This window comes from Aotus nancymaae, unplaced genomic scaffold (assembly GCF_030222135.1).
Source record: "Aotus nancymaae isolate 86718 unplaced genomic scaffold, 86718_ANA_hifiasm-v0.15.2.pri h1tg000010l, whole genome shotgun sequence".
NCBI lineage: Eukaryota > Metazoa > Chordata > Mammalia > Primates > Aotidae > Aotus > Aotus nancymaae.
Window position 1 is genome coordinate 33,424,448 of NW_026988421.1, and position 15,372 is coordinate 33,439,819.

Genomic DNA, 15,372 nt, shown 5'->3' on the forward strand with positions numbered 1-15,372 from the left:
ATGGGACTTCTTCCTGTCACATTAAAGTCTGGCAGCTCCAGAGCCAGCTGGGAGTCAGAGTCCCAGGACCCTTCTAGCTTTTGCTCCAACATTCTTAAGCTTTGTCTTCCATCCTCGTGGTTCCTAGATGGCTGCTGGAGCTCCAGCCATCTCATATGGCTGCTTTAGGCAGGAAGAAGAAGGAAGGTAGTGAAGGAAGGACACCTTTCCCAGCTGAGTCAACCTCCTTCAAAAAGATTTTTCTGGAAACTTTTTTGTTCAGCAACTTCTACTTAAACCTTCTTAGCTACCCAGAGATGCAAGGGAAGTAGGAAATGTAATTTTTATCTGGGCACATGGGTGGCCAAATCAAATCACAATTTTCTTAAGAAGGAAAAAGGGGAGAATGGATTTTGGTTGGGAACACCTGGCAACCTCCGCCACATCTTGCTGCTTTTCCCCTTCCCTACCCACCACCCTTCCAGGGCCTCACAAACGCTGTTCTGGAGAGCTTCACAGCACAGGCTATATCTTCCAGCTGCTGCCCTGCCCTCTTCCCAGCCCACTTCACAGCTTCTTTCTCTTTGCTCTGGTTCTCCCTCTGTCACTTCTCCTGTGAATCCAGGGAGGGTAGTTTTTTGTACAGTGGTTAAGATGTGGATTAAGCAGACCCCGTCCAGGTTGTAGACTGGACTCCCAGCTGTGTAACCCCAGGCAAATCACAGAACCTCTCTGAACCTCGCTTTCTTCATATGTGAAATGGAGCCAGCAATTTCACATATGAAGAAATTGTAGTCCAGTGGCCTCGTGGAGCTGCTGTGAGGAATAAATAGGGGAGGCATGAAGACCACTTAACACGGGGCCTGGCACATTGCAAAGGGCTCAGGAGGTGTTGGTTACTGCCATTTTTATTGCCATTTTTGGGTCTTGCCCTTGGCACGGCTTTTACAGGTATCACCAATTAGTGGTGTATTTCTTTCCTCTTGGACAATTCTCATTCAGTCAAGAAATATTTATTGAGCATCTGCTATACACCGGGCTCTCTTCCAGAAGCTTGGAATAATTGGCAACAAAGCAGGTAAGAATCCCTGCTTCAAGGAGCTGATATTTTATGGGGAGAGTCCCATTGTGCTGGGTGAGACCCTCTGGCCCTTGGCTGCTCTTTTGCCACCGGAAATGGCATCCATGTAGTTACATAGGTCTCTGGGCCTTAGCCTCTCACACATGCTCTTATGGCTTCTGAGCCTTTCAGGTGTTTGACCAATGAGCTGCCCCGAAGGCTGACTTTTGAATCGCGTTATTCTCATATTCACAAATCCTCGGACCTGCTTTAGCAGGTTAACCTACGCAAGTACTTAGAGATGAGTGCATTTCTCTTCCCAGTTAGTTCATTTGCTTCTAACAGGAGCCTTCTAGAGACAATCTCTTGAAGCAGGGTATGTGACATTTTTGGGGTCACAGATCCCTTTGAGAATCAGATGCACCATGCACATATGCACAATTTGCACACAGTTTTAGGGGCTGCATAGACCTGGGGCAGCCCATCCTTGAGGCTTCAGAGCCTCCAGGGGCCCCAGCTCAGAAGCCTGCTTGACAATCTCAGGAGTGACCTGTGCCAGAGCCGCCTTGACAGCAAGCAGGTGAAGGCAGGCCCTTGCTTCACAAATGTCACTGCGTGTTAGTCACTCTTTCTTGCTCCTTGTGGGTGGCCTGGTTTGAGCAAAGACTTGAGATAAATGTAAGAAGATGAGGCAATGGTTAGCTGAAAAACTTCCTTTCTGCCAAGGTTGCCCTTTGTCCTTTATGAGTGTGCGACTGTGTGCAAGACTTCTCGCCACTCCCGGCCTCAGAGTGAGTTCTCTCCTGTAAAAGACTGGAGTTTGTGTAGATCATTTCTAAGGCTCCTTTCAACTTGGGAACTGCGAGAGCAGTTAGCCCATGGGCCTGGCATTGGACGGAGGGGTCCAGATCCTACCTGTGCTCCTACTAGCTCTGTGCGCTTCAGCCAGCTCCCTGGCTTCTCTCAGCCTTGGCGTTCCCATCTGCAAAATGAAGATAAAAACACGGGCAAAGTATGATCGTAAACAAGCTAGAAATGTGACAGTCATACAAATGTAAAGTGGTGTGTGCCAAAAGTTTATACTTAATTCATGAATGAAGGGACCAGCAGGATGGTAAATTGTTTCAAGGAGAATGTGGAGATCTGAGAGCTTATTATCAGTGAAAGACAGGAAACACTAAAATAAGACTACAAAGTTGGCCGGGCGTGGTGGCTCACGCCTGTAATCCCAGCACTTTGGGAGGCTGAGGCGGGTGGATCATGAGGTCAGGAGATCGAGACCATCCTGGCTAACATGGTGAAACCCCGTCTCTACTAAAAAATACAAAAAACTAGCCGGGCATGGTGGTGTGCACCTGTAGTCCCAGCTATTCAGGAGGCTGAGGCAGGAGAATCACTTGAACCCAGGAGGTAGAGGTTGCAGTGAGTCAAGATCACGCCACTACACTCTAGCCTGGTGACAGAGCAAGACTCCATCTCAAAAAACAAACTACAAAGTTTAATACAAAATTGGTTAATGTTGGACAGGGTTAGATTATTTTTATCTACCAGACAATAATGATTTGCAACTCAGCCACACAGAAATCTACAAGTTCATGTGTAACTGCACAGAGGATAGACCCTTATCAGTAGTAGATAGTGAGACAAACAGAGGTGAGTTCCCTAAGGAACCTAGCTGTCTTCACAGAAAGACGGGGAGAAGCCCCTTTCGAGAGGAGAAGGTGGCAGCATGGTGCATGGAGCGTGTCTGAGCAGATCCGCACTGGTTTTCGGATGCAGCTGCAAAGTTCACGTGAAATGGGAAAAAATCAAATCTGTGCTTTGAATCCATAGTGCTTGCCTTTTGCAAGAGGCAAATTCTCAGTGCGGGGATAGGTGATAGAATTGTATCAACCCGGAGTGAACATTTGCTAGGACGGGTAGCTGTCTTCTCAGCTGATGTCAGTGACTGATCTCAAGTATATCACAAAGTAGCTTTTCCTCCAGCACTGCCTGTGACATTGAATGAACTTCCTCCCATGGCAGTGAGGCAGGGGCAGATGTGCTCTGCAGCGGTGCTCAGAACCAGTGTTCCCCCAGGCCTGCTTGTCACCCCTCCAGCACTAGCAGAGGGCCACTTTCATGGATGGGACGTGGGCTTAGGAGACAGAGGCCAGGGCCTGTGTGGCCCAGCACCCTCTGGATGGCTTGGGGTTTGCAATTTCACGTCTTTTGGGAAAGCGCCACAGTGCAGAGCCTGGTGTGTGCAAGCACTCAGTGAAGGAAGCTGTTGGTAGCACCCCCTTCCACCCCTTTCCACCCTGCGGTGCGCTTGGTGTTCTCATCCTAAAAATTCTACCTCCTTAGACTGTCAAGAGGGTTGCTTCTTGCTTTCACGTCCCCCAACACCCCTGAAATCCAGTCGCCTCCCAGCAGCCAGTTCTCTTTACAGAATGTCAGCCAGACCCTGCTGCTCTCCTGCTAACACCCTCCAACTCACTTCAACTCCAACCCACACCCCGGCCCTGCCTCCGAGGCCCTCCGTGACCAGCCCCTGCCTTCGGCTCCAGCCTCCACCTTCTTCCTGTTCCCTGACACTTCCAGCTCTTGCCCGCCTCACAACCTCTATGCCTGCTGGTTCCTCTGCCTGGGATGCTCTTCCCAGGGCTCTGCCTGCTCCCTGCTTCTTGTCACTTGGTTTCTCCCTTGACAGCAGGGAAGCCCCCAACCCCGCAGGTTGCAGGGGCCCCTCCTTCCCACTCCCTCTCCATCCTGGCTCCCGTTTTGTTGCCTTCTCAGCACTCCTCCATCTCTGAAATCGTGGGTGGCTTTTGGCTCCCTGACTGGGGTGGAAGCATGAACCTCCCTTGGCTTGGTTGCTGTTCTGCCCAAGCCTGTAATCTGGCCCTGAGCACAGAGGAGGCCTGGGTGAACAGCAGCGGCAAGGATGCTGGTGACAGGCACATGTGCCAGCAGGGACTGAGCGGAATGCTTGTCATGTGCTCACTCATTGAATCCCCACCACAGCTGGATAATGTTACTATTTGTTATTCCCATTTTATGCAAGAAGAAAAGCGAGGCACAGAGAGGTTAGGGAACAAGCTCAGAGTCACCCAGCTAGTGAGAAACAGAGCCAGGATTCAAACCAGACAATCTGGCTCCAGACTTTCTGCCCTTAACTGACATGTGAAATGCTTGTTGGATTTGTGGTGTTCAAGACAGAACATGAGCCATCCTCCCTCGTGACCCCCACCCATCCATGATGACAGGCTGTCCCTGCTGGCCTCGATCCCCCTGCCTGCAGCCATTGGAGCTGCTGAAGCCTCCCTCCCCCAGCCGGGAGTGAGGACAGGACGCCTTCCACCGCCTCACAGGGATGTGATTTGGAGACAGGGCTGCCGCAGCCAGAACTCCATTCCCACCTCTGCCCGCGATTAGTCACACAGGACACATCCCCACAGGCAGGTCACCTGCAGGCTTCACACTCATCTTCAGAGTCTGACACCTCCAGCCTTGGGCAAATTATCTCTCTGCCTGGCCGGTCTAGAGACAGGCGAGTGGCAGAGCCCAGCGCCCCAGAGTGGAGGGCCCCAGCAGCCCCATGCTGCGTTCTTTTCATTTGCACCTTAGCTGGCTGTCAGGTGTGACGGAGACTCACTGCCACCCCTCACGGCAGCAAAAAGCCAAGTCCCCAGGCTTCCCGCCTCAGAGCCTCACCCCCAGTTGTGGAGGGCTTGGCAGCTCCCTGTGTCTTCCTGTCTTTTTTTTCTCCTTTCACTTCTCTTTCTTTTTCATTCTGTTTTTGCCCTTTTCTCCTTGTTGGCCTCTGGGCTCCGGACTGTCTCCCTTTCTCTCGCTGTCTCGGGTTCCCTTGCCCTTCCCCCAGATGGCTGCACTGTGGTAGCCCCGGCACCTGGGAGCTGGGTGCTGCTCCTGCAGGGCTTCAGCATCGCTTTTCTGCAGTTTCTCCCTGCTGGGTGCAGCCCAGGGGTGCACTGGCAGGCTGGGCGTGCGGCCGGGGCCTCTGGCTTCTGTGTGGCACTGCTCATGTGATAAACAAGAGTGATCTGGTTTCTTTCTTCCCTTGGCCCCTGGACCCTCCCAATGACAGCTCATGAGGGGGAGGGGAGGGTTTTGTGTGGGGACGTTGACACCAACTCACCACGGAAGTGTGGCAGACACAGTGCTTCATTCCTTTTGTGGACGTGGGCTCCTGCGATCCTGCCGCCCACTGCCCTGGGTCCCTGGCTTCTGAAGGTGCTGTCTTCACTCACTCCCCTTTCTTTTGTTCTCTTTCCTACCAAAAATGCTAGCAGGATTCAGAGATTTAGGCACATCCATACAGATAGACACACAGGTGTCTTCGTGTCTAAATTTAGTAGCAAACTTTCACCCATGCTGTGCATAGCTCTTTACTGTACAGTATGCTTAGCTGCATGGAAAAGGCTAGTCCAGGGTGACCAGCAAAGCCCTTTCTGCTCAGAGCATTTCCTTTACATTCCCAGACTGGTCAGATGTCACCAATGATGGACTAGGCTGAGCCAAGACTCCCCCTGACATGCTACGTGGAAATTAGGGCTGTGAGTCATTTACCCTCTAGTCTGAATTACTCTTCTAAGCCCAACATCCTCAACACCTAGTTAGCATCAGTCATCCTGGAGGATCAGAAATACTGTGAGAAAGGGTTGGAGAAAGAGGTGGCACCATAAGAGGGGCACTGGGAGGGGAAGGACACAATGAGGGGTTCAAGGGGCAGAGAAGATAGCGTTAGAGGTCATACGTGTCGAATGAGGGCTCTCAACCCTGACTGCACACTGGAATCCCCTGGGAGCTTTGAAAGACTCCAGAGCCCAGGCTCCATCTCTGGGGTAGGCCAGGCATCAGTATTTTTTTTTTTTTTTTTTTGAGATGGAGTCTCACTCTGTCTCTAGGCTGGAGTGCAGTGGTGCGATCTTGGCTCTCTGCAACCTCCGACTCCCTGGTTGAAGCGATTCTGGTAGCTGGGGTTATAGGCATGCGCCACCATGCCCAGATAATTTTTTTTTTTTTGTATTTTTAGTAGAGATGGGGTTTCACCATGTTGGCCAGGATGGTCTCAATCTCCTGACCTCGTGATCCGCCTGCCTCAGCCTCCCAAAGTGCTGGGATTATAGGCATGAGCCGCCATGCCTGGCCGGCATCAGTATTTTTTAGTTTCCCAGATAGTTCCAGTGTGCAGCTGAATCTGAGAACCACTGTCTATCCAGTGCTGTGCCACTTGAATGCACACACAAATCGCCTTATTAAAGGCAGATTCTGATGCAGCAGGTCTTGGGAGCCGGTGAGATTCTGCATTTCTGTTACTGCCGGTATAGCACGTCTTCTTACCAAACTTTGGGTGGCAAGGCTTTAGTTTACATGGCTTGTTATTCAACCTGGCTGTGTTCTCAAATGAAGCAAGATGAAAACGGGAAATATTGGCTGGGCTGATCAAGAACTCTATCCCCCCAGCACACAGCACTGGTAAATCTGAATTGGAGCTCAAGCTCAGAGTGGAGGCCTTGAGCTCCCCAGGCTGGAATCAGATCCGCAGGTGTTACTACCCTTTAGACGCTCAGGGCAGGAGCTGAGAGTGTGATCAGGAGACTCAGGCAGAGAGCTCTGAGGCTAGCCTTTGTGTGTACACCATTGGATTATGATGTGGCTGTGCTGGCTTGTAGGTATGGCCTGGGGGTGCGCTCTTTACTCACATTAGCGTGCCTTCCTCCCGGAAGCTGGCAGAAGGCAGGTGCATCCTTCTCCACAGCTGTGCTGCCATCCTTATTATCAGGAGGCTCAAGGCTTGCAGACATGCAATGTGACAAATGCAGGGATGGAGACAGGGAACGGCCTTGGTGGCCAGAGGGAAAAGTGTTTGTACGGGGCAACAGGGAGGCAAGCAGGAGGATGGTGAGCAGGGGCTGGAGGGGATGGTCGGAATTTTCTTCTGGGACTGTGGCCCTTCTGCCCAACACAGTCACAAAGGCAGACGGCCTGGTTCAGGGACTTTTGTCGTTTGCTGGAGAACAGGCCTCTTGGAGGAATGACAGCTGTGTGTGGGGCTGGATTGCGGGGTAAGGGGGTTGGTGGTGGCAGGGGCTTCATACATTTATCCAGTCCAGTCAGTCTTCACTGGGGACTAGTACCTGTTTATTTTAGTTTTAATAAACCTTATTTTTTAGAGCAGTTTTAGGTTACCAGCAAAATTGGGCAGAAGCCACAGAGATTTTCAATTTATCCCCTCCCCATTCCCTCACAAGCACAGCCTCCCTGGTTATCACATCCCCCACCAGAGAGGTACATTTGTCATAATCAATACATCTATGTTGACACATCATTATCACCTAGAGTGTGTAGTTTGCAGTAGGGTTTACGCTTGGTGTTGTAGACTATGGGTTTGACAAATGTCTAATGACACAAGTCCACTGTTGTACCACACAGTGTTTTCACTGCCCTAAAAGTCCCCCGTGCTCTGTGTATTCATTCGTTTCTCCTACTACCTGCTGGCATCCACTGATTTTTATTTATTTATTTTTTTTACAGTCTCCATCATTTTGCCTTTTTCCAGAATTACATACAGGTAGCATCATACAGTATAAAGCCTTTCATTCTGGCTTTTTTCACTTAGTCATATGTATTTCACTTTCCTCCATGTCTTCTTATGACTTGATAGTTCTTTCTTTTTTTTTTTTTTTTCAGAGTTGGAGTCTCGCCTTGTCACCCAGGCTGGAGTGCAGTGGCGTGATCTCAGCTCACTGCAATCTCTGCCTCCCGGATTCAAGCGATTCTCCTGCCTCAGCCTCTTGAGTAGCTGGGACTACAAGCATGCACCACCATGCCCAGCTAATTTTTGTTTTTTTAAGTAGAGATGGGGTTTCACTGTGTTGGCCAGGCTGGTCTCAAACTCCTGATCTCAGGTGATCCACCCACCTTGGCTTCCCAAAGTGCTGGAATTACAGGCATAAGCCACCTCACCTGTCCAGCTCATTTCTTTTTAGCACTGAATAATATTCCACTGTCTGGATGGTCCACAGTTTACTCATCCATTCACCTACTAAAGACCATTTTGGCTGCTTCCAAGTTTTAGCAGTTGGGAATAAAGCCGCCATAAACACCCATGTACAGACTTTTGTGTGGACGTAAGTTGTAACTCTTTCGGGCAACCCCAAGGAGCATGTTCACTGGATCCTATGGTGAGAGTGTGTTTAGTGTTGTGGGGATGGGGAACTGCCCAACCATCTTCTGAAGTGGTTGTACCATTTCATATCCCCACCAGCAAGGGACAAAACTTCCCATTGCCCCACATTCGTGCCACTGGCGTCAGCGCTCTGGCTTTTGGCCACTCTGAGAGTGGTGGAGGACCTGTTGTTAATGCCAAAACATTGCAGACCCCTCCCAAGGGCTAGTTTTGACCTTTCTGAGTAGCCAAAGGTAATCATCAAATACTGATTACATCCCACCTGTTTGCTAAGTATTAAGTAGACACCCATGGCCCTTGCCCTACTGAAACGATTAAATGAAACATATAAAATACCCAGCACAGTGCCAGGCACATAATTACATTTAATTACATCATTTCATGAATAATTGGTTGATTATATGGTAAATGCTAAGAAGAAAAAGCGTGGGTACAGTTAAGAAGTGACTGAGGAAACACATCATGTTTTTGAAGAGGACCTTAGGGGTCCAGCAGTGCCTTTGAATATCTTACTTGTCCACAGGGCATTTGCATCCACGTGGGAGGTATAAGAAAAGTAATAGTGGCCAGGTGCTGTGGCTCACACCTGTAATCCCAGCACTTTGAGAGACCAAGGCAGGCAGATCACTTGAGGCCAAGAGTTTGAGATCAATCTGGCAAACATAGCAAAACCCTGTCTCTACTAAAAATACAAAAATTAGCTGGGCATGCATGCCTGTAATCCCAGCTACTCAGGAGGTTAAGGCATGAGTATTGCTTGAACTTGGGAGGTGGAGGTTGCAGTGAATTGAGATTGTGCCACTGCACTCCAGTCTGGGTAACAGAGCAAGACTCTGTCTCACAAAGAAAAGAAAAGAGAAAGCAGGAGCTCCTGTTTATTGGGCCTGAAACCACCACCATGACTCTTACTTTCTCCCATTTTACAGATATGGAAAATAAGGCTCCCAGAGGTAAAACCCATGGTGTTTAACCCTCATTCACTCCGCACACAATGCTGGGGGTGCATGTGGATGACCAGATATTGCAACAGCTGTGTGGCCTTTGAGGCTTTGCAGCCCAGGTGGGGACGCCCGGCCTAGGGGTGGAGAGAATGAGGCAGGCAGCAGGGTGCCCGGCAGCACCAACCCTTCCCTGGAGGAGGGCGTGGCTGCTGGAGCTAGCCTCTAGAAGTCAGAGAAAATTTCCGTCCCTTCTAGAGAATCAGAAGTTGGGCCAAATTGGATGCTAAGATGAAGGCTCCTGAGCCCTGAACACAGTTTCTGGTATTCACAATGGTGATGGGAGCCGCCCATCCTCTGCCTGTCTCCCCAAGAATTTGGCTGCAGCCACCACACCAGGAGAGGTAGGTGCTCTCTGTGTTCAGGTTTTGCAGAGCTGGCCATCACTTCCACAACTAGGTGAAGACTGGGGCCAGGATCCCTGGTATCACTGCTGCCGGGGGCTCTTGGGTAGTAGCCAGAGACTGTGAGAAGTGAGGGGCCGATGGCCTCTGATCCTGCCTCCAGGCTGCTCCCACCACAACTCTCTTCATTCTCGGAGGCCCCGAGGATGCAGTCTCAAATGCACTTGCATGTCCGTAAGGGACTTCTGATTGAAGCCTCTCACCACAAGATTCCAGTGCTTGCCCCTTTGCCTTTCAAACCTACAGGGGTTTGGAAGGAGTGACAGTTCCTGAGACACTTACAGGAATCCTGGGAGGCAAGGAGAAGTCCCCAGACAATGCTTACCGCAGACAAGGGCTGACATTCCGCACTTCCTGCAGCACGGCTGCTCAGGGAAAACATGGGAACCGCATGCCATTTTTGATGAGAATATGTCTAAAATTTATTATACAAGCATCTAAATTCTAAAACAGAGGGTCCTGAACATAATTTCACCTTTCCTTGATGACTCAGTGTCAACATTATGAATGTTCATGATCGTACTCTGCTTTCTAGTCTTTCACCTCCTCCCTCCAAGTTCATCCATCAAGTGTCACTGCCGACATATGTAGGCTTCTGGAAGCCTCCCCACACACCTGCCCGTCAGTTTGAAGATTCTAATGTGCTGTGCTGGTGTAGCATAGTGGGTTAGCTTGTGGGTTCTGCAGTCAGGCAGCTTGGGCAAGTTATTATGCCTCAGTTACATTATCTGGAAAATACGCATGATCAGAGTACCTTTAAAAAAAAATAGACTGGCCAGGTGCAGTATCTCATGCCTGCAGTTCCAGCACTTTGGGAGACTGAGGTGGGAGCATTGCTTGAGGCCAGGAGTTCAAGACCAGCCTGGGCAACATAGTGAGACCCCATTGCTACAAAACAAAAATTAGCTGGGCATGGTGGGCATGTGCCCGGAGTCCTAGCTACTCTGCAGCTGAGGCAGGAGGATTGCTTGAGCCCAGGCTTCAGTGAGCTATGATCATGCCACGACACTCCAGCCTGGGTGACAGAGTAAGACTGTCTCCATAAACAAACAATAGACTTTCATTTTTAGAGCAGTTTCAGGTTCATGGCAAAATTCAGCAGAAAGCCCAGAGTTCTCATACTCGCTGTCCCCTCCCACACATATTCTGACTGTTAACATCCCACATATGGTGAGAGTATGTGTCTCATGAGGTTGTTTTAGGATTAAATGAAATAATGTATATAAAACATATAAAATACCCAGGACAGAGCCAGGCACATAATAAATCATAATAAATGTTGTCACCACCATCACTGCCACCACCGCCACCACCACCAATAACAATTGTGTTCACAGCCAGTCACAATCATTCATGTCCTAGGAGTACAGTGAACAGTTTTTGTGCAAGGATTTGGGGTGTGCCCAGATGCCCTCTCAGCACCTCTCTCTGCTTGCATCTGTGTCCAGGCAGGCGGCGGGGAGGTCTGACTTCTAGGGAAGTGAGAATTGGGGCAGGATTGAACTTCACACAGTATAGAAGTAGCTTAGTGATGTGCACTGTGCTCAGAACACACCTCTCCTAGGAGTCTAAGAGTGGGTCCCTTGCGGGTCATAGAGAAGCTATCCTGACCTTCTGGGTGTGTGTTATGGATGTGACTCTGTGTAAGCTTGGGAGAAAGAGGAGCTGAGTAGACAAGGTTTGATGTGTGGGCCAGATGTGCCGGGTTGAAAGTGGCTGGGATCCAAGGAGAGTCTTTAGCCCTGCGCAGAGGAAGAATACAGATGGATTCAGGACCACGGACAGCTCCCCAGGCAGCGACTCCTTGTGGCTGTTAACTCCTCTGAGCTTTTGTTGTTGTGGCCACCTGCAGATCACCCTCATCCAAATGGAAACCTTCCTTGCCCTGTAACAGACAGGGCTGTGTTTCTGCCTGCCTGGAAAGTAGTTAGGGTCTTATTCCCTTTGAGCATCCCTGTCTGTTCATGCGGAGGGGACCTTAGGGGCTGCAGGTGCCCTGGGGAAGCTGACCTCTTGCTATTCGAATCCCTCAAGCCCCTCCCTTCTTCTGAGAAACTCCTGAGGCCAAGACCGACAGTGTGTGACAGCCCTGTAGGAGACTGAGGTGTGGGGGAATGGGGCATGGTCTTTTTTTTTTTTTTTTTTTAATGGAGTCTTGCTTTGTCCCTGGGCTGGAGTGTAGTGACACGATCTCGGCTCGCTGCAACCTCCACCTCCCAGGTTCAAGCAATTTTCCTGCCTCAGCCTCCCAAGTAGCTGGTACTATAGGCACACCCCACCACGCCCAGCTAATTTTTGTATTTTTAGTAGAGACGGTGTTTCACTATGTTGGCCATGTCTCGATCTTCTGACTTCGTGATCCGCCAGCCTCGGCCTCCCAAAGTGCTGGGATGACAGGTGTGAGCCACCGTGCTTGGCCTAGAGGCATGGTCTTTTTGGTAGAGAAATAGACTCCATTTCCCCCAAGAAAGAGGGAATGGAAATGCCCCAGGGACTCAGTGATGCTCTGCTGGCCTCTTGGTGGGCTGCTCCTGGCATGACTTCAAGGCAGATGTCAGCTGTCCTGCCACAATGGTGGGGCTCCCAGCCTCTCCCTGGAGAAGCTTGGATTTGCAGCCCCTGTGCACTGGTCACTTCTCCGAGCAGAGCCCTTTCCCTCAGCACACCCTGGGTTTTACTTGCCCAGCCCTGTCACTTTTCACCTCAGTTCTCTCTCTTTTCAAACCACGTTAAATCCTGCCTTTCCCAGCCCTAGGCCCACTCCTGGTCCTTATCCAGGAGAACCCAAAGAGTCTGCCCCTTGGAGTCTAGATGAGCTTTCCTGAGAAAAGTGATGCCTGTGAAGGGTGGCCTGCCTGCTGGGTAGCCTGTGCATCCCTCAAAATACCCTAAAACCCACCTGGCTTGAGTCTGTTCAGCAAAGAGCAGTGTAGTAGGTGGTGGCACTGACCCTGCAGAATGACTTCTCCTGAGATTGGGTACCAGGCCATGAGCCCGGCCTGGGAGCGTGTGAGTAATTACCCTGTGAAACACATTGCTGTGACAGAAGCAGACCAATTTGCCAAGTGTCATTTTTGCTAAAAGCCAATTTACCAAAAGTCAATTCATGGAATGGCCAATTTGTCAAATGACCAATTCATCAAATTGACACACTTCTTTTAACTATTTGGTGTGAGTCGACTGGTTTGCATTTTGTCTTTATTAGAGCAGTTTAAGAACCATTCCATTTGTCCCTGCCACACTCCAGGTGTTTGAACTGTAGTGAACCCACCCCAGCCTCTTCCTACAGATGAATGGTGGAGCTTGGGGTCTTCCTACAGGAAGAGGCTGGGGTGCGGCAATCCGACTGTCCTTAAAAGGCTATTGTGAAGAGCAATGGGAAACTGCCCAACTAAAACCAAACTGTTAAAGGAAACAAAAAATTTAGCAGATTGATCCTTTGCAGAATTAGCTGGTCTGTGACTTAGCTTTGTGTGACTTGGACAGTGTGGCTGAATGTCCTTGGGCCCCCGCTAGGGATGCCAGTGAAGGTCTTACTTTTCTCTCCTACAGTCATCTCTGTTTTTGGCAGGGGTAGCGGTGGACCTCCTTGTGGTAAACCATCTCCTACGGTCTCCTCTTTATAGAGATTTGTGGGAGGCCTCTGTGCTTGGTTTAAGACCCAGGAAAGGCCACTCTACTCCCAAGGTGGTTTGTCCATAGACTTGGCAAATTGTGTAAGACACCAGTCTCGGCAGTCACCCTCGGCTGTGAGAAGCTCAGGGCCCATTGACAGCAGATGCAAAGGGCTTCGTAGGCTGCTCTTCTCTCTTGTTTGATATTTCCACCTATTTCTGTCTTTATGTTTTTACTTCTCTGATTTCTGTTTTCTCACTCTATTTTATAACGTATCCTTAAGACTGCCCTCATTGCTTCCTGCAACAAGGCAGAGAAGGCATTCGGACCTTCTCTGATGGCTGTTCCCTTGGCCTATTTCCCACACTCCAGCCCTGGCTCTCCCAGATCCTTGCTCCTGCAGTTTTACCCCCTGACCTGGAAGTCTCGTCCTGGAGCAGGGCACTGTGCCTGTTCTTCAGGGAGACACAGAACCTGAGCTGGCGCTGCTGTATTAGAGACTCTGGAAGATGCAGCGTCTTCACCTGGCAGAGTCAGATGCTCACGTCTGCACGGTGCCCGTTTCCCACCTCCACCTCTTGGAGTCTCCACCTCTGTCTGTTGGAAGCTGGCCCTGCTCCCTCATCACTGTTGACTGGGGATTGTTTCTGCCACACTGTCCTCTGCAGTTTCCTCTCGGCCTGGGAGTTTCCCCACTGCTTACAGTTGTGAGCCTGGCATCTTGGCGTATTTGTCACTTGGCAGATTTTTTTCCCCATTTGTCTCCTCCAGCAGGGACTGGGGAGGGAGGGCACTGGCATTTGTTGAATGCCTACAAAGCACCAGGTGCTAGAATCAGCACTTCCCGTGTTACTTTTTAAAACTTTTAATTGAAGTATAACATATATTCTGAAAAGTGTACCAATGAGTGTACCACTCACCACATTTTCACATAGTGAACACTCTCATGGAACCAGAACTGGATCAAGAAGTAAAACATCACGAGTACCCGGAAGCCTCCTGTACCTCCTTCCAGCCACGAATCCCTGCTCCCCCCATCCCAAGTAACTACAGTTCTGACTTCCAACAGCACAGATTAGTTTTGCCTATTTTGAGCTTTGTATAAGTGGCACATGTGGTATTTAACCCTCACAACTCAGAAGAGGGGGCTGTGATTAACCCTCCTCTACCCATGAGCAACCGAACTCAGAGAGGTTAAATAACTTGCCCAAGGTCACACAGGCAGTGAATGATGGGACTTGGAGTCAAGCCCAGGGTTGTCTGGCTCCAAAGCTCATGTCCTTTCCTCCATACATCAATTCTTTGTTCTCCTGGGCCACCTCCCTTACCCCTGCCATTGTGTATCTGGCCCGGGAACCTCTGAAGTCACTGGTCCTAACTGTTCCTTGTAAGTGCCTGGGGACAGCAGCCTTGCCTCTCACGCTCCCTGCTGCATCGCCGGCAAGGATTAGCAGGTCTCCAGGGGCCTTCAACGTCTCGCGCTCAGCACCTGGTGTTGAGTAAGTGTGGAGGCCTTGCCCTGGTGTTCACATGCAGAGGGGCCTGTATTCCTCTGCCTGCTTCATCTGCCCTCATTGCCTGCTGCTGTGCCCTTGCCCTGGTGTCTGGGACTCATGCCTGCCACTTGCTGTTGGCAGAGTTGAAGGATGAAGCTGGTTGTGTCTCCTGCGCACCCTGTGCCTCTCGCTGCTGAGTGGGACTCAGCCTCTGTGTTGCTGTTCCTTGGCAGGACCGAACTTTCGCTTCAACGTGGGGCTGCCTTGTGGGGTGTGCCCCTGATATCTCCATTGTGAGAACGCGTGCTCAGTAGCTGCACAGCAAACAGCCCAGCTCAAGCAAATGTTACCCTGGTGCTTTTATGGAGGAGCGTCCCAGGCAGCTTCGTGCCTCTGCCTGATGAGGCTTCTGCAACGTTAACTCTGGTGGTGCTGGAGGGAGGGGCTGCCTCAGGAGGGTTTGTAGCTTCGAGGTGGGCAGGGGAGGGGGGCACCTCTCCAGCTGATGGGACCTGGGACGTGCTGGGTGCTCAGGAAATGTAGATGGGATCAATAAGGGGCAAAACTCAGACCCCACCATCCATGGTGTCAGGCCCCCAAACCCCTGCAGGAACTTGGACACCAG

At 50.5% G+C, this 15,372-nt stretch overlaps 1 protein-coding gene across 4 annotated transcripts in view; it reads left to right on the forward strand.

Moving 5' to 3' along the window:
* The window catches only part of SLIT1 (slit guidance ligand 1), a 192,587-nt gene that overhangs the window by 95,593 nt on the left and 81,622 nt on the right, over positions 1-15,372 (forward strand). The window contains exon 1 of one of the 4 annotated variants that reach the window (XM_012439397.2): positions 9,533-9,576. The exons of the other annotated variants lie outside the window; for them this stretch is intronic. The gene's annotated coding sequence lies outside the window, so the exon portion shown is untranslated. Of the gene's footprint in view, positions 1-9,532; positions 9,577-15,372 lie in introns of those variants that run through there. 4 annotated transcript variants of the gene reach the window in all.